The following is a 21901-nucleotide window of genomic DNA, read 5'->3' as shown; positions in this document are numbered from 1 at the left end:
TCCGAAAACATCTCGTTCATCGACTGCTCTCGATGTCTCATATTCCCGTGTTTTCTAATATATCTTTTCAACGTCGGTCTCTTTCATCTACTTACATGAAAACAACCTATTTGATGAAATAACCTAGTTAGTGCTACCAGCACTTCAAAATTAATAGTGTAAGACAAGCTACTATGTAGACGAATAAGTAGTAAAGATGAGAACAGAACTTACGTACATGTTGGTGTGGTATATATAAGAACAGCATTGTGCAAAAGAAGAGGTGGTGGTGTGATAATACTGTTTACCTTTTGGCTATTCTCGATGTGCAATGCACGTTTTTCACGGGAGGCAACTCTTAGTTCAGAAACTTTATTTGAATACGAATCCAATGATGTGATTTTGATGTTATATAAAATGATCTCGAGGGTGCATGACAATCGGCACCACCAGCTTTACCATTAAGTATGGTGAACGAAACGCTGGCCGGTGACAAGGAGCTTCCACGTACTGGCCGGTCCTACCAGGAACATTTGTTACGACAGACCAACGTACATGTACATAGAACTCGTAGATTTATTTCAAATGTGATGACGAACTGGCACAGCTGCGTCTATCAGAAATGATAGCATCACGCACTTCAGAGAAATAAATATAGCATAGATGCAGCTGCAGAAACACTCACCCGCAAGCTTAAAAGTTCAAGAGTCATACGGATGAGACACACAGTAGCCTATAAGATTTGATTATTTTTTAATAATATGGACAGTAGTAAGTAGAATAGCCTTCCGATGAAGGTCAGAAATGCAGCATTTGTCTATACCACAATGAGAAGACTTTACTTAACCAGAAGCATGGTACATCACATGATCATGGTGCCAACCATGTACGGGAAGGAGTTGGGCAAGATGTTGGTGGTTTGTTTCCGTTGCTGCTTCCCGACCTGCTCGTTCCTGCTATCGTAGGGTTGTTCAATGTTTTCTTTAGGCTACTTCATAATTGCAACCATCCATCCCGAGAACAGCAGCGGCAGAGGTCACGCGGCCGACAATGGCGGTGGGGCTCCTCTGCGGCGCTCTACTGGCCTCCTCTACTCCGTTCGTCTCCACCTCCCCCCTCTATGTGTTGTCCCATGCTCCTTGGCCTCCATGGAGCTCACCCTCCAGCGGTGGGGTAGCGGCCCCTTGCTTCGGATCTGTGGCAGATCGGGTCACGAGCCCTTCCCATCAAGGTGGCGCCATCCGGCTCGATCTACTGATGTGTCATCACTGCTGATGTTGATGACGGGATGATGGAGCCGATGTCGTTTGTGTTGCGGCCAGACGGGCTGCGTCACCTTGCTTCTTGGCCACTGGTCATATATGCCTCATGTTCTCCAGATCCGTCCATGTCGGCCCCTAGGTCCCTAACTCCGGGGTGAAAACCTAGGTATGACCTTAGTTAGTTATACCTGGCAATGACGATATTTTTGTGTCGTTACCTTATTCAAAGCATAGTCCGAATTTGCTCAAACTAGTTCTTCAAGGTGAAAATCTAGAATCTTATCTTTGGTGGTTGGATCCAATGACGATGATGCTTGAGCATGGCTCCCTTTCTGATGACGTTGCACTTGAAGAACTTTGTTGTCCTTGTGGTGTCAAGAGATGGGTGGTGTAGATATGGTCATTGCTATAGTTTCTTGATCGTCGATTTGATTACTTCGTTTTTTTCCTTGCTTTCACATAGCTTTGGTCTTGTATCACTTTGCTACCTGGTGGTGTTCTTATTTGTATGTATGTGTTGGTGCTGGTTGTGTACATTCTAGCTATGCATAGGGAAGGTGTGTGCTTATTGTGTTTGTACCAACCTGATGCTCCATTTTGAGTCAATAAAATCCACCATTTGTTGAAAAAAATACTGAAGTAGAAAAACTCAGGTATATAATTATTTTTGAGAAAAATCTAAGATAACTATCTGAACCTAGAAGTTAAACTAGAGCATGACTTATCTTGGTATCTGTTGCCCCGGGCAATAGTTGGCTAGAAATGGTGTGGTAATTCTCCATCCGGTAAGAATGTTGGACCGGCTAGCTGAGATGAACTCCAATAAATATCTCGAAAAGAGAATGAAAGCTCTTCTGTCTTGTACTCATCAAGATCAAGCTGGTCAGCCTACTGCAATACTTGGATATTCCGTTTCACAAATACTCTTGATGGTTCCTATTCCCACATGCTTTAACTTCTTTCTTGTTCTTGTTCCACTCTTACTTTGATGAGATTATGTGACTACCACCTGTTTAAAGTAATTAGCTAGTGCTACCAACACCCTCCTGTTGAAATATCAGGTGACTACCACCTGTTTAAAGTAATTAGCTAGTGCTACCAACACCCTCCTGTTGAAATATCAGGTGACTACCACATATTTGTGAAATAAGCTAGTCCTACCAAGACACTAAAACATTGAGACTGTCAGTCGAGCTATTGTGGTGGACACAAAGTACTCCCTCCGTCACAAAATAAGTGACTCGAGTTTGTACTAACTTCGTACTAAAATTAGTACAAAGTTGAGTCACTTACTTTGGGATGGAGGGAGTAGTACATATGAGAAGAGGACCTTGTTCACTTGACAGAAGGATCAAAATGTTTTGATATGTTTTCTTGCGTGGGTGCACCGTGGGTGCACCAAGGGTGGGGGTAGAAAAACCACAGGTCTACACCCGCCCTTGATGCACACGCAAGAAAACATATCAAAACATTTTGAAAAACTATAAAACTTTGTGTAATGATTATAAACAAATGTTAGAGAGGCTTGCAAATTTTCATGGTCAAATGACATCCGAGAAGATCTATACAAAAAAGACAAAATTACTCAAAATGTACGTGCACTATTTGACCAAAATTTGTAGTTTTCTTTTGTACAGATCTCCTCGGATGTCATTTGATCACCAAACTTGGCAAGATTTTCTAACATTTGTTGATGATCGTTTCCACAAAGTTTCAGATTTTTTGGAAATGTTCTGCTATGTTTTCTTGCGTGGATGCACCGAGGTGGGGTCTAACCACTACTTTCCCATGGAAGAAAAGCATTTTGCACACAGGTAGAGGTGGGTGATATAGTAATCATTTCTTTATAGCTATTCCGCAAGTGCAACACACTTCTCTGCAAGTCGATGATAAAAAAAATGGCAGAAGGTTGATGAAAAAGAGATACTCTAAAATCGTCTTCCTCGATGATTAATGTTTTCTTGTATTAGCACTAATTTGTTTAGTTGAGGAGACAGAGGAAGGGAAGGGCATGAGGCAGTTTTTATGACCCTAACAACAATGCAAAGTACAAGATAGTACCATATTGTGGTGTTAATGACATGTCTTAATTAAGAACAGTATAACCGAGCCTCTTCCTTGCCCTCTCACGCTTCCAACCTCCTGGTCCGTTGGATCTTGATTTCGGGTCGTTATCTGCCCTTGGATCTTCGTTTCAGGCGAGACTACCGCGACTTGGACCGGCTGTCCATTGAACCGCTACTCCGGTAGAAAAATCAGAGGTTTCTGGTTAACCGGGCCATCTATCCAGCCCATTTAGCCTCGTGCCCTTGAAAAAAAAGCGTAAACCACTCGCCGCAGCAAAAAAAGAAGGACGCTGCTACACAGCGCCCGCGCGCTACGCGGAACGACCTCGCGGCCGGCAATTTTGGAAAGTTTCCCCCCGTCGATCCCCTCATGCGCCAAAAAAGGAAGTTGCCATCCCCCTCATGTGCCCACGTCTCCCCATGGAAAGAAACGAAAAAAGAAACATCTCCCCTCCCTTACGTGATCTCCCACCCACCCCCTGTCCTAGCAGCGGGGGCTCCTCCTCCCACAGCAAAAACACAGTAGAAAAAAGATCATGGGAAAAATCGTGAAGAACACAACCTTCTCTGCAACTCTTTGTGCTGATCAGTCAACAATCTTTCTCTGCAACTCTTTGTGCTGATCAGGCAACAATCTGAAGAAAATGTGGGCAAAAAAATTGCCAGAACTGGGCAAACTGCCAGAAAGGTAACAGGGTCGTTGGAATTGTTTTGACCAGGAGATTCTTTTTAGTTCTACTATAGCTAGTTGAACTCCTCAGATGTACCTACCCCCCATTGCTATACTACTTGCAGATTTGCCTCCATGTAGCCAAAAAATGTTGCAAGCCTGACTTGAATCTTTGCCCCAAATCTGATCTCCCTGTTCTTGCCTCCTGTACAACCATGATGCTAGATAAAGTTGCTGGCTCTTGAATTGTTTCTTGACTATTGTCTTGCACCTTTCTTCTGCAAAAAAAAGGAAAGTAATTAAATGTGTAGAATCTTGCCTGATGGTTGTATGAAAAAATGTTAATAATCTGTGTATGATAAAACTGGGCAATAAGCTATTGTAGTTGCTTATAAAATGTACAGTTTCTTACAAACTGGGCAATAATCAGTAGGGTCAAAAGTAGGAACAAAAGGTCCAGTTTCCTAGAAAATCAAAAAAGAGATGAGCTAAAAAAGTTAAAAGTATAATTGCTTAGAAAAACACAAAAGAGACCCAGGTATGTGAACCTAGCAGTGATTGTGAAAAAATGTCCCCTGCTCGTTGAGTTCGCTTGCATAATAGAAAAAGAAGAGGAAAAATACTACTGTCTCGTTCACATTATGACGCTTATGTATTAATTTCTATCCCCATTTAATCTTCTAAAAATGTGCAGATGGCCAGCCTTGATCTCAGTGAGCTCCCTCGTGTTAGGTGATTCGGGTTGGGTGCTTCGTTGGTTTTGTGCGATTTGGTTCGTCGGGGTCGGCGACCTAGGTCACCAGGGTAGAAGGGGTAGGCGAGTTGGTCCATTGTGTTAGGCGATTCGGGTTGGGTCCTTCATTGGTTTTATGCGACTTGGTTCGTCGGGGTCGGCGACCTAGGTCACCAGGGGAGGGGGGTAGGCGAGTTTGTCCCTCATGTTAGGCGATTCGGGTTGGGTGCTTCGTTGGTTTTTTGCGACTTGGTTCATCCGGGTCGGCGAACTAGGTCACCAGTGGAGAGGGGGGTAGGAGAGTTTGTCCCTCGTGTTAGGCGATTCGGGTTGGGTGCTTCGTTGGTTTTGTGCGACTTGGTTCGTCTGGTGAGGCGACCTAGGTCACCAGGGGAGAGGGGGTTGGCGAGTTTGTCCCTCGTGTTACGCGATTCAGGTTGGGTGCTTCGTTGGTTTTGTGTGACTTGGTTCGTCTGGTGAGGCAACCTAGGTCACCATGGGAGAGTGGGGTAGGCGAGTTTGTCCCTCGTGTTAGGCGATTCGGGTTGGGTGCTTCGTTGGTTTTGTGCGACTTGGTTCGTCTGGTGAGGCAACCTAGGTCACCAAGGGAGAGGGGAGTAGGCGAGGTTGTCCCTCGTGTTAGGCGACTCGGGTTGGGTGCTTCGGTGGTTATGGGCAACTTGGTTCGTCGGGGTCGGCGACCTAGGTCACTAGGGGAGAGGGGGAGGCGAGTTTGTCCCTCGTGTTAGGCGATTCAGGTTGGGTGCTTCGTTGGTTTTGGGCGACTAGGTTCGTCTGATGAGGCGACATAGGTCATCAGGGGAGAGGGGGAGGCAAGTTTGTCCGTCGTGTTAGGCGATTCGGGTTGGGTGCTTCGGTGGTTTTGGGTGACTTGGTTCGTTTGGTGAGGCGACCTAGGTCACCAGGGAAGAGGGGGAGGGAGTTTGTCCCTCGTGTTAGGCAATTCAGCTTGGGTACTTCAGTGCTTTTGGACGACTTGGTTCGTCGGGGTCTGCGACCTAGGTCATCAGGGGAGATGGGGGTATGCGAGTTTGTCCCTCATGTTAGGCGATTCAGGTTGGGTGCTTCGGTGGTTTTGGGCGACTTGGTTCGTCGGGGACGATGACTTAGGTCACCAGGGGAGAGGGGGTAGGCGAGTTTGTCCCTCGTGATAGGCGATTCGAGTTGGGTGGTTCCGTGGTTTTGGGGGACTTGGTTCTGTTGGGGAACGTAGCAGAAATTCAAAATTTTTCCTACGAATCACCAAGATCTATCTATGGAGAGACCAGCAACGAGTAGAAAGGAGGAGAGTTTGCATCTACATACCCTTGTAGATCGCTAAGCGGAAGCGTTCAAGTGAACGGGGTTGATGGAGTCGTACTCGTCGTGATTCAAATCACCGATGATCAAGTGCCGAACGGACGGCACCTCCGCGTTCAACACACGTACAGCCCGGTGACCTCTCCCACGCCTTGATCCAGCAAGGAGAGAGGGAGAGGTTGAGGAAGACTCCATACAACAGCAGCACAACGGCGTGGTGGTGGTGGAGGAGCGTGGCAATCCCGCAGGGCTTCGCCAAGCACCTACGGGAGAGGAGGAGGTGTCACGGGAGGGAGGGAGGCGCCAAGGGCTCAGGTGTGGATGCCCTCCCTCCCCTCCACTATATATAGGGGCAGGGGAGAAGGGGGAGGCGCAGCCTTGCCCCCTACTCCAAGAAAGGGGTGCGGCTAAGGAGGGGGGAGGAGTCCATCCTCCCCAAGGCACCTCGGAGGTGCCTTCCCCCTTTAGGACTCTCCCCTTTTCCCTTTATCTTGGCGCATGGGCCTCTAGGGGCTGGTGCCCTTGGCCCATGTAGGCCAAGGCGCACCCCCTACAGCCCATGTGGCCCCCCGGGGCAGGTGGCCCCACCCGGTGGGCCCCCGGGACCCTTCCGGTGGTCCCGGTACAATACCGATGACCCCGAAACTTGTCCCGATGGCCGAAACAAGACTTCCTATATATAAATCTTTACCTCCGGACCATTCCGGAACTCCTCGTGACGTCCGGGATCTCATCCGGGACTCCGAACAACATTCGGTTACCACATACAAGCTTCCTTTATAACCCTAGCGTCATCGAACCTTAAGTGTGTAGACCCTACGGGTTCGGGAGACATGCAGACATGACCGAGACGTTCTCCGGTCAATAACCAACAGCGGGATCTGGATACCCATGTTGGCTCCCACATGTTCCACGATGATCTCATCGGATGAACCACGATGTCAAGGACTCAATTGATCCCGTATACAATTCCCTTTGTCTAGCAGTATTTTACTTGCCCGAGATTCGATCGTCGGTATACCGATACCTTGTTCAATCTCGTTACCGGCAAGTCACTTTACTCGTTCCGTAACACATCATCCCGTGATCAACTCCTTGGTCACATTGCGCATATGATGATGTCCTACCGAGTGGGCCCAGAGATACCTCTCCGTTTACACGGAGTGACAAATCCCAGTCTCGATCCGCATAAAACAATAGATACTTTCGGAGATACCTGTAGTGTACCTTTATAGTCACCCAGTTACGTTGTGACGTTTGATACACCCAAGGCACTCCTATGGTATCCAGGAGTTACACGATCTCATGGTCAAAGGAAGAGATACTTGACATTGGCAAAGCTCTAGCAAACGAACTACACGATCTTTGTGCTAAGCTTAGGATTGGGTCTTGTCCATCACATCATTCTCCTAATGATGTGATCCCGTTATCAACGACATCCAATGTCCATAGCCAGGAAACCATGACTATCTGTTGATCACAACGAGCTAGTCAACTAGAGGCTCACTAGGGACATATTGTGGTCTATGTATTCACACGTGTATTACGATTTCCGGATAATACAGTTATAGCATGAATAAAAGACTATTATCATGAACAAAGAAATATAATAATAACTTATTTATTATTGCCTCTAGGGCATATTTCCAACAGTCTCCCACTTGCACTAGAGTCAATAATCTAGTTCACATCGCCATGTGATTAACACTCACAGGTCACATCGCCATGTGACTAATACCCAAGAGTTTACTAGAGTCAGTAGTCTAGTTCACATCACTATGTGATTAACACTCAATGAGTTTTATGTTTGATCATGTTGCTTGTGAGAGAGGTTTTAGTCAATGGGTCTGAACCTTTCAGATCCGTGTGTGCTTTACAAATCTCTATGTCATCTCCTAGATGCAGCTACCACGCTCTATTTGGAGCTATTCCAAACAACTGTTCTACTTGGAGCTATTCTAAATTATTGCTCCATTATATGTATCCGGTCTCTCTACTCAGAGCTATCCGGATAGGTGTCAAGCTTGCATCGTCGTAACCTTTACGACGAACTCTTTTACCACCTCCATAATCGAGAAAATTTCTTAGTCCACTAGTTACTAAGGATAACTTTGACCGTTGTCCTGTGAGCCATTCTTGGATCACTCTTGTACCCGTTGACTGTCTCATGGCAAGGCACACTTCAGGTGTGGTACACAGCATAGCATACTGAAGAGCCTACGTCTTAAGCATAGGGGACGACCTTCGTCCTTTCTCTCTATTATGCCGTGGTCGAGCTTTAAGTCTTAACTTCGTACCTTACAACTCAGGCAAGAACTCCTTCTTTGACTGGTCCATCTTGAACACCTTCAAGATCATGTCAAGGTATGTGCTCATTTGAAAGTATTATTAAGCGTTTTGATCTATCCTTATAGATCTTGATGCTTAATGCTCAAGTAGCTTAATCCAGGTTTCTTATTGAAAAACACCTTTCAAATAACCCTATATGCTTTCTAGAAATTCTACATCATTTCTGATCATCAATATGTCAACAACATATACTCATCAGAAATTCTATAGTGCTCCCACTCACTTCTTTGGAAATACAAGTTTCTCATAAACTTTGAATAAATCCAAAATCTTTGATCATCATCAAAGCATACATTCCAGCTCCGAGATGCTCACTCCAGTCCTTAGAAGGATCGCTGGAGCTAGCATACCTTTTAGCATCCTTAGGATCGACAAAAACTTTCTGATTGTATTGCCTACAATCTTTCCTCACGAAAACTGGTAAGGAAACTTGTTTTGACATCCGCCTGCCAGATTTCATAAATGCAGCTAATGCTAACATGATTCCGACGGACTTAAGCATCGCTACGGATGAGAAAATCTCATCGTAGTCAACTCCTTGAACTCTCTTCGCCACAAGTCGAGTCTCATAGACGGTAACATTACCATCCACGTCCGTCTTCTTCTTAAAGATCCATTGATCTTAATGGCTTGCCGATCATCGGGCAAGTCCACCAAAGTCGATGGATCCGTTCTCGGATTTTATGGCCTCTAGCCATTTATCGGAATTCAGGCCCACCATCGCTTCTCCATAGCTCGTAGGTTCATTGTTGTCTAGCAACATGACCTTCAAGACAGGATCACCTTACCACTCCGAAGTAGTACGTGTCCTTGTCGTCCTACGAGGTTCGGTAGTGACTTGATCCGAAGCTTCATGATCACTATCATAAGCTTCCACTTCAATTGGTGTAGGTGCCACAGGAACAACTTCCTGTGCCCTGCCACACACTAGTTGAAGAGACGGTTCAATAACCTCATCAAGTTTCCACCATCCTCCCACTCAATTCTTTCGAGAGAAACCTTTCCTCGAGAAAGGACCCGATTCAAGAAACAATCCATATTGCTTTCGGATCTGAATTAGGAGGTATACCCAACTGTTTTGGGTGTCCTATGAAGATGCATTTTATCCGCTTTGGGTTCGAGCTTAATCCTGAAACTTTTTCACATAAGCATCGCAGCCCCAAACCTTTAAGAAACGACAACTTAGGTTTCTACCAAAACGGTGTCGTCTCAACGGAATTACGTGGTGCCCTATTTAAAGTGAATGTGGTTGTCTCTAATGCCTAACCCATGAACGATAGTGGTAATTCGATAAGAGACATCATGGTACGCACCATATCCAATAGGGTGCAACTATGATGTTCGGACACACCATCACACTATGGTGTTCCAGGCGGTATTAATTGTGAAACAATTTCCACAATGTCTTAATTGTGTGCCAAAACTCGTAACTCAGATACTCATCTCTATGATCATATCATAGACATTTTATCCTCTTGTCACAATGATCTTCTACTTCACTCTGAAATTACTTGAACCATTCAATAATTCAGACTTGTGTTTCATCAAGTAAATATTCTCAACATCTACTCGAATCATCTGTGAAGTAAGAACATAACAATATTCACTGCATGCCTCAGCACTCATTGGACTGCACACATCAAAATGTGTTACTTCCTACAAGTTGCTATCTTGTTCCATCTTACTGAAAACGAGGCTTTTCAGTCATCTTGCCCATGTGGTATGATTTGCATATCTCAAGTGATTCAAAATCAAGTGAGTCCAAACGATCCATTTGCATGGAGTTTCTTCATGCATATACACCAATAGACGTGGTTCGCATGTCTCAAACTTTTCAAAACGAGTGAGTCCAAAGATCCATCAACATGGAGCTTCTTCATGCGTTTTATACCATTATGACTTACATGGCAGTGCCACAAGTAAGTGGTACTATCATTACTATCTTATATCTTTTGGCATGAAAATGTGTATCACTACGATCGAGATTCAATAAACCATTCAGGTTTAATACTAATCTTGATGGTAGAGGGAGCGTGCGATGTTTGATTATATCAAACTTGGAAACACTTCCAACACATATCGTCAGCTCTCCTTTAGCTAGTCTCCGTTTATTCCGTAGCCTTTTATTTCGAGTTACTAACACTTAGAAACCGAACCGGTATTTAATACCCTGGTGCTACTAGGAGTACTAGTAAAGTACACATTAACATAATGTATATCCAATATACTTCTATCGACCTTGCCAGCCTTCTCATCTACCAAGTATCTAGGGTAATGCTGCTCCAGTGGTTGTTCCCCTTATTACAGAAGCACTTAGTCTCGGGTTTGGGTTCAACCTTGGGTTTCTTCACTAGAGCAGCAGCTGAATTGCCGTTTCATGAAGTATCCCTTTGTTCCCTTGCCCTTCTTGAAACTAGTGGTTTCATCAACCATCAACAATTGATGCTCCTTCTTGATTTCTACTTTCGCGATGTCAAACAACGCGAATACCTCAAGGATCATCATATCTATCCCTGATATGTTATAGTTCATCACGAAGCTCTAGCAGCTTGGTGGCAATGACTTTGGAGAAACATCACTATCTCATCTGGAAGATCAACTCCCACTCGATTTAAGTGATTGTTGCACTCAGACAATCTGAGCACAAGCTCAACGATTGAGCTTTTCTCCCTTAGTTTGCAGGCTAAGAAAATCGTCGGAGGTCTCATACCTCTTGACGTGGGCACGAGCCTGAAATCCCAATTTCAGCCCTCGAAACATCTCATATGTTCCGTGACGTTTCGAAAACGTCTTTAGTGCCTCAACTCTAAACCGTTTAACTGAACTATCACGTAGTTATCAAAACGTGTATGTCCGATGTTCGCAACATCTACAAACGACGTTTGGGGTTCAGCACACTGAGCAGTGCATTAAGGACATAAGCTTTCTACTGATCGCATAATCGCTACTATCAACTTTCAACTATATTTTCTCTAGGAACATATCAAAAACAGTAGAACTAAAGCGCGAGCTACGACATAATTTGCAAAAGGTCTTTTGACTATGTTCAGGATAATTAAGTTCATCTTATGAACTCCCACTCAGATAGACATCCCTTTGGTCATCTAAGTGATCACATGATCCGAGTCAACTAGGCCGTGTCCGATCATCACGTGAGACGGACTAGTTAACGTCGGTGAACATCTTCATGTTGATCGTATCTACTATACGACTCATGCTCGACCTTTCGGTCTCCGTGTTCCGAGGCCATGTCTGCACATGCTAGGCTCGTCAAGTTAACCCTAAGTGTTTTCGCTGTGTAAAACTGTCTTACACCCGTTGTATGTGAACATAAGAATCCATCACACCCGATCATCACGTGGTGCTTAGAAGCGACGAACTGTAGCAACGGTGCACAGTTAGGGGAGAACACTTCTTGAAATTTTGTAAGGGATCATCTTATTTACTACCGTCGTTCTAAGCAAACAAGATGCATAAACATAATAAACATCACATGCAATTATATAGTTGTGACATGATATGGCCAATATCATATAGCTCCATTGATCTCCATCTTCGGGGCTCCATGATCATCTTGTCACCGGCATGACACCATGATCTCCATCATCATGATCTCCATCATTGTGTCTTCATGAAGTTGTCACGCCAACGACTACTTCTACTTCTATGACTAACGCGTTTAGCAATAAAGTAAAGTAGTTTACATGGCGTTCTTCAATGACACGCAGGTCATACAAAAAATAAAGACAACTCCTATGGCTCCTGCCGGTTGTCATACTCATCGACATGCAAGTCGTGAATCCTATTACAAGAACATGATCAATCTCATACATCACATATATCATTCATCACATCCTTTGGCCATATCACATCACATAGCATACCCTGCAAAAACAAGTTAGACGTCCTCTAATTGTTGTTGCATGTTTTACGTGGCTGCTATGGGTTTCTAGCAAGAACGTTTCTTACCTACGCAAGACCACAACGTGATATGCCAATTGCTATTTACCCTTCATAAGGACCCTTTTCATCGAATCCGTTCCGACTAAAGTGGGAGAGACTGGCACCCGCTAGCCACCTTATGCACCAAGTGCATGTCAATCGGTGCAACCTGTCTCACGTAAGAGTACGTGTAAGGTCGGTCCGGGCCGCTTCATCCCACAATACCGTCGAAACAAGATTGGACTAGTAACGGTAAGCATATTGAACAACATCAACGCCCACAACTACTTTGTGTTCTACTCGTGCAAAGAATCTATGCAATAGACCTAGCTCATGATGCCACTGTTGGGGAACGTAGCAGAAATTCAAAAAATTTCCTACGAATCACCAAGATCTATCTATGGAGAGACCAGCAACGAGTAGAAAGGAGGAGAGTTGCATCTACATACCCTTGTAGATCGCTAAGCGGAAGCGTTCAAGTGAACGGGGTTGATGGAGTCGTACTCGTCGTGATTCAAATCACCGATGATCAAGTGCCGAACGGACGGCACCTCCGCGTTCAACACACGTACAGCCCGGTGACGTCTCCCACGCCTTGATCCAGCAAGGAGAGAGGGAGAGGTTGAGGAAGACTCCATACAACAGCAGCACAACGGCGTGGTGGTGGTGGAGCGTGGCAATCCCGCAGGGCTTCGCCAAGCACCTACGGGAGAGGAGGAGGTGTCACGGGAGGGAGGGAGGCGCCAAGGGCTCAGGTGTGGATGCCCTCCCTCCCCTCCACTATATATAGGGGCAGGGGAGAAGGGGGAGGCGCAGCCTTGCCCCCTACTCCAAGAAAGGGGTGCGGCTAAGGAGGGGGAGGAGTCCATCCTCCCCAAGGCACCTCGGAGGTGCCTTCCCCCTTTAGGACTCTCCCCTTTTCCCTTTATCTTGGCGCATGGGCCTCTAGGGGCTGGTGCCCTTGGCCCATGTAGGCCAAGGCGCACCCCCTACAGCCCATGTGGCCCCCCGGGGCAGGTGGCCCCACCCGGTGGGCCCCCGGGACCCTTCCGGTGGTCCCGGTACAATACCGATGACCCCGAAACTTGTCTCGATGGCCAAAACAGGACTTCCTATATATAAATCTTTACCTCCGGACCATTCCGGAACTCCTCGTGACGTCCGGGATCTCATCCGGGACTCCGAACAACATTCGGTTACCACATACAAGCTTCCTTTATAACCCTAGCGTCATCGAACCTTAAGTGTGTAGACCCTACGGGTTCGGGAGACATGCAGACATGACCGAGACGTTCTCCGGTCAATAACCAACAGCGGGATCTGGATACCCATGTTGGCTCCCACATGTTCCACGATGATCTCATCGGATGAACCACGATGTCAAGGACTCAATCGATCCCGTATACAATTCCCTTTGTCTAGCAGTATTTTACTTGCCCGAGATTCGATCGTCGGTATACCGATACCTTGTTCAATCTCGTTACCGGCAAGTCACTTTACTCGTTCCGTAACACATCATCCCGTGATCAACTCCTTGGTCACATTGCGCATATGATGATGTCCTACCGAGTGGGCCCAGAGATACCTCTCCGTTTACACGGAGTGACAAATCCCAGTCTCGATCCGCATAAAACAATAGATACTTTCGGAGATACCTGTAGTGTACCTTTATAGTCACCCAGTTACGTTGTGACGTTTGATACACCCAAGGCACTCCTACGGTATCCAGGAGTTACACGATCTCATGGTCAAAGGAAGAGATACTTGACATTGGCAAAGCTCTAGCAAACGAACTACACGATCTTTGTGCTAAGCTTAGGATTGGGTCTTGTCCATCACATCATTCTCCTAATGATGTGATCCCGTTATCAACGACATCCAATGTCCATAGCCAGGAAACCATGACTATCTGTTGATCACAACGAGCTAGTCAACTAGAGGCTCACTAGGGACATATTGTGGTCTATGTATTCACACGTGTATTACGATTTCCGGATAATACATTTATAGCATGAATAAAAGACTATTATCATGAACAAAGAAATATAATAATAACTTATTTATTATTGCCTCTAGGGCATATTTCCAACAGGTTCATCGGGGTCGACGACCTAGGTCACCAAGGGAGAGGGGGTAGGCGAGTTTGTCCCCCGTGTTAGGTGATTCGGGTTGGGTGGTTCGATGGTTTTGGGCGACTTGGTTCGTCGAGGTCAGCGACCTAGGTCACCAGGGGAGAGGGGGTAGGAGAGTTTGTCCCTCGTGTTAGGAGATTCGGGTTGGCCTCGTGTTAGGTGATTCGGGTTGGGTGCTTCGTTGGTTTTGTGCGACTTGGTTCGTCTGGTGAGGCGACCTAGGTCACCAGGGGAGAGGGGGGTAGGCGAGTTTGTCCATTGTGTTACACGATTCGGGTTGGGTGCTTCGTTGGTTTTGTGTGACTTGGTTCGTCTGGTGAGGCAACCTAGGTCACCAGGGGAGAGTGGGGTAGGCGAGTTTGTCCCTTGTGTTAGGCGATTCGGGTTGGGTGCTTCGTTTGTTTTGTGCGACTTGGTTCGTCTGGTGAGGCAACCTAGGTCACCAGGGGAGAGGGGGTAGGCGAGTTTGTCCCTATGCTAGGCGACTCGGGTTGGGCTTCGGTGGTTATGGGCAACTTGGTTCGTCGGGGTCGGCGACCTAGGTCACCAGGGGAGAGGGAGGGAGGCGAGTTTGTCCCTCGTGTTAGGCGATTCAGGTTGGGTGCTTCGTTGGTTTTGGGCGACTAGGTTCGTTTGATGAGGCGACCTAGGTCACCAGGGGAGAGGGGGAGGCAAGTTTGTCCGTCGTGTTAGGCGACTCTGGTTGGGTGCTTCGGTTGTTTTGGGCGACTTGGTTCGTTTGGTGAGGCGACCTAGGTCACCAGGGAAGAGGGGGAGGGAGTTTGTCCCTCGTGTTAGGCAATTCGGCTTGGGTACTTCAGTGCTTTTGGACGACTTGGTTCATCGGGGTTTGTGACCTAGGTCATCAGGGGAGATGGGGGTAGGCGAGTTTGTCCCTCATGTTAGGTGATTCGGGTTGGGTGGTTCGGTGGTTTTGGGCGACTTGGTCTGTCGGGGTCGACGACTTAGATCACCAGGGGAGAGGGGGTTAGGCGAGTTTGTCCCTCATGTTAGGCGATTTGAGTTGGGTGGTTCCATGGTTTTGGGGGACTTGGTTCGTCAGGGTCGACGACTTAGGTCACCAGGGGAGAGGGGGGTAGGCGAGTTTGTCCCTCGTGTTAGGCGATTTGAGTTGGGTGGTTCCATGGTTTTGGGGGACTTGGTTCGTCGGGGTCGACGACCTAGGTCACCAAGGGAGAGGGGGGTAGGCAAGTTTGTCCCCCGTGTTAGGTGATTCGGGTTGGGTGGTTCGATAGTTTTGGGCGACTTGGTTCGTTGAGGTCAGCGACCTAGGTCACCAGGGGAGGGGGTACGCTAATTTGTCCACCGTTTATTCCTTGTGATAGGTGATTCGGGTTGGGTTCTTCGGTGGCTAGAAAGTATATTTTGGGCACTTTGGTTGTTGTGGGTGCGGCGACCTGTCACAACGAAAAACGTGCGACAGTTTCCAATTTTTTAACGACCTGGTGGATATGCGACTTCCCAATTTCTTGGCTTCCTCATAACCAACAAAAAGACCATTCCCCTTTTCCTCGTGTATATTGGCTTCATCTGGTTGGCAGTGTGAATAAAGCCGCAGGGGAAAAACAACAACATCAAATGAAGTAAGAAAATTATGCTGGTATGATCAAGATGTAAATTAGGCTGGTATGATCAAAGATGTTGCTGTCTACTAAAAACTACTTGAAATAAAGGAAGAAAAGATCACGGGAAGCTTGCCGTATCCACCCTCTGGTTTTTTGTCAGCTTTTGTGACTTTCCCTATGCGTTTGTTGTCCCATGCCTTTGCCCAGACTGAACCTGCTTATTTCTTGGTCGCCTACGGACTTGTAAACCCACATCTTTGTTCCTGGCCGCCGCGTCGGTTCTTGCTGCACCTTGATTGAAGAAACGGGAAATAAAAATGAAAACGATGGTTCTCAGTGATTCTCTGCCTAAGTCGTGGCAATGTTGTGGGAACACGTGAGAGACTGAAAAAGGAAAAAAGTGAGTCGACTGTACCTCGCCATTCTGTTGATATGGGTAGTCATCCATCTTAAAAACTGCCACTCCAGGGATACTGAAAAAGATGCCCTCCCCCCTAGTTTTTCAATTTTGGTTTTTTCCTGCATTTGAAAAAAAAAAATATGAGTTAGAAAACAGGTGTGGTAAAACCCCTTTGCTCGATTGTTGGAGGCAAACCTTGCCTACATAAAAGCAAACCTTGCCCACATTAAAGCATCATGAATTCACTAATTCTCATCATTGTCGGTTTCATCGAAAAAAGCATCGTGTATGTATTCAATTTAGCATAGCAAAAGAAATACGTGTGTTTTGCTAGTTATCAGTCCTATCCGTTATTAAGCATCAGCATCGACTACACACATGATGCGTGTTAGTACCGTCAAAAAAGGCATACAAAACATCATACGAAATTAAAAGAGAGAACCAATTGACATAATATTTCTGACATATGCATCAGTCGTGATCTTGAGCAAAAAATGTAAAAAAAAAATGCAGCCTCTCAAGCGTTGCTTAGCCACAAATAAGAAATAGATATTTCAGACCTACAAAATCACTATCCACAAGCTCCTCATCTTTTACTACTTTGCTAGTGCATGAACTATATAACAGCTTTCTCAGTATGGGTGAATGTCAGAAAAATAGCTAGCTTAAAAAGAGGCTAAGATAAAGAATCCGTGCATTTATCCACTTAACATGCTTGTGCAGACATGTGTGAATTCATCACGCTAAGCTGGAAAATGCAGAATGAAGCTGGCAAAAAATGGGGAATGCGGACAAGGTGAAATGCAAATAGAATTCAGCTTTAAACTCCTGATATTGTATCTAGAATGCATTCTAACCGGAGGGAAACCTGGCTGTGCTTAATTGATACATCCAGTTCATCGAACTAAAGTCGTCCCAGTTTTACTAGCTTAATTCATACATCCAGTTCATCCCAGGGATGCAAACGTGGTCAAGTCGTCCCAGTTTTACAAAAAACGAACTAACTGAAAAATCTATCCTATGACCAGGACTAAGTCAGAAACGTGCTTTAGTTCAGTTTATTATTACATATAAGCATAAACTGAAACTAACATGACATGTTCAGGTCTGTCAGGTTTAACACAAAAAAGGCGCCTTTTGTCCCCGGCGCCGTCCAGCAGCAGGAAGTACGGCTGCTTCTGAGTAGCCGCCATTAGAGCGGGAGCACGGCCCCAGCCGCCACCAGCCCGTGAACACGCTCATGCCGTGCCGCCCCGCCGTGACGCCGCCCTCCCCGCACCGCAACTCTTGCAGGTCGACATAGGACGTCGGCGAGCTATCTTCTGTCTCATTTGCCTAAAACAAAAAACACAGGAATCCCTATTCTCTGAACTGATTATTGCCTGCCTACCCTCTATCTGATAACCTACAGAAGCCCACATCATTCCAAAACTGCTTATTGGTCCTACTCTTCTATCTGAATTGCCTGCAAAACACACAGTATTGCCTATTCTCTATTTATGATTTGCCTGCAAAAACACAACGCTTATTTGCCTACTTATCGTATGTCTATTTGCCTACAAGAAAAACATCCTCACAACTGTTGTGCCTACGTACTGGAAGAGGAAAACAAATGATGCAGCATCCCAAATGGCATGAAAAAAATCTCGGAGCGCCTCCCCATTCCCCCTACCCCTGACCCTATCTCGTGGACATATCTCCCCATTTGATTCGCTCCTGCGGTTGTTGATGATGACGAGGGCGTCGGCGACGAAACCCCAGCAAGCAGAGATATGCGGACGAGGGGATCGTATGTTAAACTGACCTCGAGGCGTCGAATCAGCAGGATCTCGCGTCTCCGGGTCGTCCGCCGCTTCTTCTTCTCCTTCCCCGTCGCCGCTTCCTTCTCCTCCTCCGGCACGCGCGCGCCGCCCTCACCCGTCGGATGCTGGGCGGGATCCTTCGCTGGGCGCGTCGCCTTTCTCCGTCAATTGACTCGTCGCCGGCTAGATCGCCGCGAAGCCCTAGGGATTTCGTGGGGGATTGGGGTTTCGCTCGTCGCCGGCGCAGTGAGGAGTGGAGTGGGAACGGGGAATGGGAGGATGGAGGAAAAAAATCCCAATCACCGTCGTGTGGTGCGGCCGTTCCAGCGTGGTTGATAGCGCGCGCGCACCACACAGCGATTAGGAAAAAAGAAATAGCTCGCTCCCCTCCCGACCTCTCCTCCCCCTCACGACCTGGAAGAAAAACGAAACCGCCGCATCGCCTCTCCATCGCCCCTCCGCATCCCCTCCACCTCATCTTGTTCTCGCGATCTTTGGGGAGAGACCCTAGCCACACTTTTGCGGCGGCGCCGCCCTTGCAATGCGCGTCTGCTCCACCACTGCAGCCATGTCCGGCGAGCCCAAGCTCGGCAAGTACATCGCCTGCATCATATACCTGAAGTCGCAGGAGGCATTGCAGACCAGGTTGAGGCGCTGAAGAGCGGCTGATCTCCGCTCATCGTGCACCTCTCCTCTCGCTAGGCCTAGGCGGAGCAGGAGATCCGTCGCTGCGGGAGGGGATCGATAGGAAGCAATCACTCATCATGGCAGATGATGTGCGCCCCTCGCCGGTGGGGATTATTGGATAGATTTCTCTCTGTTCCGATCCTTCGCTGCCTCGGTACAGGTGCCCGATTATGTGCCACAAATCTTTCATGGCGTTGATGATTGTAAGGTCTGGTCTCCCAATTTTCCAACTCTTGCTCATCTGCTCGTTCCAGTTCGGCGTCCTTGGCACAAACAGGAATCGGCAATGATGATATTGTTAGCTCGGCCACCAGGTAGTCACGTTAGATAAATCAAGTGCGTCACAAAATATGTGTATGAAGATGGTGCTTTGCAAAATTCAAGTTTGTCTTTGTGATGCTACACTGGCAGCGATACTATATTTTTATCACACTCTACTACAGAAGTGCAGCAAAAGCATCCATCTACTCAAGGTGTAATAATACAAGAAGATCTAAGATGTTTGCACTGCTAATTTATTATGCATATTCTGGTGAAAATTTGTTTCTCTGGGCTCCTTACATTTTTTGTCAAATAAACTATGAACCCACACATGTTTGTTGATGTTCGACCATTAATTTTAAGTTTGGAGATGCTTATAATATGCGAGCTAACCTAAGATTGCATTAATGCTCACAAGGGATATGCGAATGCTGCTACTGAGAAATTGACCTTCTGACGTACCAAAGGCAAGTATCCCGCCTTTTCATTTTTCCATCTTTCTAGTGCTATTTCCATAATTTTGTTCTTGCAATTTCCCCGTCTACGTAAATTGTGCAGACCCCATCAGTTTTGGAAACTAGCATCTTTCCATAGGTTTGTACAAAACAGGTAATTGACCTTCTGATGTACCATAGGAGTAGTAAATTGTTGTGAATGAATAAAGCATGGTAATAATCCAAAGCTTTGCAAAAACATTTTCACATATTATTTTCTTTAACATAGAGGTCACGATGATAGAGGTCCTCCTTTGTTGGTACATCCTCTGGGATTACGATTCTGCTATTGAAACATTGTATGTTGTTTTTATCTTCTATATGTCGACCGACATTTTTTTATCAGTTTTGGTGCCTTTCTTTATGGCCGCGTTCATTTACATTGGAAATATCATGGATGCTGCTTTGTGGAGGAGATATTGCCATTAGCTTGAACAATGAGGATCTGTGTGGAATTAGGCAATCAAAGATTTACATCATATTGCAGGTATCACATGACCAAATATAATCTTTATGTTTTATATTGCATATATAATGTTTGCGATGCATCGTTCCCATGGATATTGTGCTATAAATTGTTTTATCTGGGAACCTATTTCTGTATTGATTACCTTGGTTGACAGCTTTACAATTTTAAGACATTATGTTGCTTCACTGTAAAGCAAGTTGTCTTGCGTGTTCTACTTGAGGGATGATTATTTAACAACCTACTACAATTTGATAGTACGTTGGAACATGATTTTTTTCTTAAGAAAATGTCCTTATTGTAGATTATATGTAATTAACCAGAGAAGAGCACCTCAAATCTGAGTAAGCACACCTTCGATCCAACTGATTAGATTGCACATTTGATGATGATTTTTAGCTTACAAAACTTTTCCTTCTTATTGCAGATCCTATGGAACTCTTCAACCATAGAGTAACACTTCAAGTCTGATTTAGCATACATTCAATCTAACTGACAAACAAATCTGTTGAAAGCAAGACATGTTAAATGAGAAATGATATTGACCTTTTACAGTCCACCGGGAAACGTTGGAATTGTTCATCTCCAGTTTCTATGAATAAGGTTGACATGTTTTATTAAAAACTTTCCTTTCGACCATCCAGATTTGAGGTATCTGTATCCGACTTGATCAGATTACCGCTTTCTTTTACTTAACTCCGGTAAGCTCTATTTTTGCTTGTTCATGCTATTACTATGGGCATGTTGAGAACTTATGCTACTCTACTAAGTGATGCGTCATTTTTTCTTTCATGTTGAATGATGAATTGATTCAGTTTTGAGATGGAAAATAGTGGCACTGGTAAACATAACACTTCTTTTCAATTCAGTCATCAAGTACTTGATATACTTATGGACACTTGCTACCATTATATTGCAAAACAGACACGTGCTGCAACACACCATCTTGGGTAAGTGGCTATGCTAATTTGCTGTCAGTTTGATTTGTATCTTCTGATTTTGTTCTATTCTAGATTGAATTAAACAATGATACTCCCTCCGTCCCAAATAAGTGTCTCAACTTTGTACTAACTAAGTTGTACTAAAGTTGAGACACTTATTTTCAAATGGAGGGAGAGTAGTAAATTCTGTAAATGTTTTCCTTCAGATATAGTGGTTTTGAAGATTCAACATATTCCGCATGATACCAGCTAGCACACCGGCCATTTTGATACATCAACGGTTGGATGAGAAATCTACGCTATGTATTTCTGGTTTGCTCTGCTTGTATTTTATTCCAAATAATACGAGACGTATGTTCCCAAATATTGACATTGTTTGAACTAAATAACCATTACGTTCTTTAAAATGAAATAGATATGTGCAACGATGCCTTTCTAACCTCCGATCCATATATTTGTTGAAATCACTAGCTACCAACCCATCGAACATCTTTTTTTAGGGGTAAATCATAGAACATCTAAAAAATAAAGATAAGAAATCAGAGAAGAGATAAGATTTGAGCTGGGGTCAATGGAACAATGCAAAAAAATAAGTCCCCATAATGAGCCCAATGAATCTGATGCAACATTCATGTTGCACTCCATGTTGAAAATAAACTTGAACTGCATGTTTTTAGGAAAAAAAATTAACACTACCCTATAACATTCAAAATGGACGCGCGCGGCAACGCTCGCCATCAATGATCTAGTAGTGTTAATTACTGACTGAACATGATAATTGGTTGACTATTCTGCAAACAACGAAGAACAA

At 45.4% G+C, this 21901-nt stretch overlaps 2 long non-coding RNA genes across 2 annotated transcripts; one reads left to right on the top strand and one right to left on the bottom strand.

The window, feature by feature from the left end:
- Positions 1 to 3850: 3850 nt before the first annotated feature.
- LOC123063394 (uncharacterized) lies at positions 3851 to 16325 on the bottom strand. The gene is made up of 2 exons (XR_006430309.1): positions 16162 to 16325; positions 3851 to 4255 (listed from the first exon to the last, which is right to left on the bottom strand). It is a non-coding gene; the product is annotated as an uncharacterized lncRNA (long non-coding RNA).
- A 2344-nt stretch (positions 16326 to 18669) lies between these two features.
- Positions 18670 to 21347, top strand: LOC123059329 (uncharacterized). The gene is made up of 3 exons (XR_006427421.1): positions 18670 to 20170; positions 20577 to 20850; positions 20965 to 21347. It is a non-coding gene; the product is annotated as an uncharacterized lncRNA (long non-coding RNA).
- The last annotated feature ends 554 nt before the right edge of the window (positions 21348 to 21901 follow it).

This window comes from Triticum aestivum, chromosome 3A (assembly GCF_018294505.1).
Source record: "Triticum aestivum cultivar Chinese Spring chromosome 3A, IWGSC CS RefSeq v2.1, whole genome shotgun sequence".
Lineage (NCBI taxonomy): Eukaryota > Viridiplantae > Streptophyta > Magnoliopsida > Poales > Poaceae > Triticum > Triticum aestivum.
Note: the sequence above shows the minus strand (reverse complement) of the source record. Positions and strands in the feature narration are given on the sequence as shown.